Below are 2,231 nucleotides of genomic sequence, written 5' to 3'. Positions count from 1 at the left end.
CCTGTCTCCTGAACACACCTTCTCCCTGTGTGTGTCCATGCCCTTGGGAGTGTCCCTGCTCTTCTTAGGTGCCTTTGTCTTCTGACTGTCCTTGTCCCTGCCCTTGGGAGTGGCCCCTTCCTTACTAGTGTCCCTGTCCTTGGGAGTGTCCCTGCTCTTCTGAGGTGCCTTTGTCTTCTGACTGTCCTTGTCCCTGCCCTTGGGAGTGGCCCCTTCCTTACTAGTGTCCCTGTCCTTGGGAGTGTCCCTGCTCTTATGAGGTGCCTTTGTCTCCTGACTGTCCTTGTCCAAGGTAGTGTCCATGGAACTGGGAGTAACCCTTGTGTTGGGAGTACCTTTTGTGTGGGATGCCAGTGTAGCATGTGGAGGCATTTCCCCCAACACCACTTGTGGATCCCGCGTGTGTACTCCAGTGTATCTGACGTTGTCTTTGTGAACAGATTTTGCTGACCTAGGGGATGGTGTCTGAGCCCTCTGTGCCCTGACGTGCTGGCTGACGCTGCTTCTAGTGCAATAACCTGCATTGGAGTCCTGGTCAGAATGTACACTCCCCCCTGACACATCCAGTGTGGTAGATGGGGAAACAGAAGTAGCACCCAGTCTATGCGACTGGACAATGGCAGACGACACACTGCTAGCCAATGACTGAACTGTCCAGTGTAGACTAGCAAGATCTCCATGCATCCCTTCCATGAATGCCACCACCTGCCCCAACTTCCTATCGTGGTCTTGGAATACATTTATCATATTGGTCTGCCCCACACACAGCTGTCGCAGCATATCAACAGCCTCAGCACAAAGTGCATTTTGGCTCACCGAGGCTGGGGCAGCGGTGCCAACACCGAACGCCACTCTGCTCCCCCTACTCCTGCGTGCACGAACAGTACATGGTGCATTTGGCGGCAGTGTGGGCCCTGTGTGCTGTGTCCCGACCGAAGGTGTTGATTGACCACTCCCAGTCTGTGACAACAGTGCAGACTCACTAACACTGTTGGAAGATGAGGACGATGTTGTCTCCACATGCGAGTCCTCAGGGACGGTCCTGTCCCCCTCACCGGCGCTGCCCTCTTCTGTGTCAGTCTGCATGTGCGTGAAGTCTGATCCGGATGCATTGCCTCCAATCATCTCCACCGTCTGTGGCTGAGTGGCCCCTGGCGAAGCTGAAAAGCACAGAAAAGATGTGTAAGTCATGGACACACTCACGTACAGTAGGCCAAGGAATCCCTAATGCTATAGCTGACAAAGTACATGTAGCCCCCAACCTGCACACGGCCTACCCCTACCAGTCATCCTCACATGAAATAAGCGCTGTTGGCCGTGTAACCTGTACAGCATGTGGACAGGGCAGGAGCACGTACATCTGCACACATGTCTTGCCATGGGGCGACGGACCACTACAGCATGTGCAAGAACTGCTTAGCGAGTGGCGTATGAACATGCCGGACCTGGAAGTGACCTTTGACTCCACCAATGGCACCCACATGCCATTGCAACGATAGATACGCTACACTGGAGTCACTAATGTGTCTGGGCAACAATACATGCATTGCACTACCATGCAACATACACAGACAGTATGCTTACCGCTACTTTGCTGTTGATCCACACGCAGCCGGTCGGACAGGTCAGGATGCGTCACAGCAATGATACGGTGCATGAGAGGGGTCATTGAGCGTCGGGCCAGACCTGGCGTTCTTGGAATCATCCCTAGTGTCACTTCCGCTACATTCTTGCTCAGCCTGAAAATGTCGTCCCAGCGTTTGTGGCAGTGTGTATGTCGTCTACTGCACACCCCCACTGCCTGTACATCACGTGCAATGCTCCTCCACACGTCCTTGCGAAGGTGCAGCTTCACCTACCATGAAGGGAGACAAAAGGGTGCAAGTCAGTGGACATTTGGCCAGTCACACAGATAGGGACAACACGTATCTCTCAGCAGACATGCACATTCCGACAATCGTGTTGGGCCCACAGCACAACGCCAAGATTGCAGAGGCCAAGTGCAATGGACCACCTCATGCACACCAACATGTCACCCACTGCACTTACCATCTGTCCGGGTGCTCCGTACAGCCGTCCGAAGTTGCGGAGCACACCGTCTACGAGGACATCTAGCTCCGCGTCGGTGAAGGGACGAGACCGGATCTCTTTGACTCTCGACATGGCAAGTCCACGGAGTATGGCACTAGAGCAGCAGTCGGTGGTCAGCTCCGCAGCAGCAGGTCAAGGTG

This window comes from Lissotriton vulgaris, unplaced genomic scaffold (genome assembly GCF_964263255.1).
Source record: "Lissotriton vulgaris unplaced genomic scaffold, aLisVul1.2 SCAFFOLD_448, whole genome shotgun sequence".
NCBI classification, from domain to species: domain Eukaryota; kingdom Metazoa; phylum Chordata; class Amphibia; order Caudata; family Salamandridae; genus Lissotriton; species Lissotriton vulgaris.
This window is presented reverse-complemented; position numbering follows the sequence as displayed.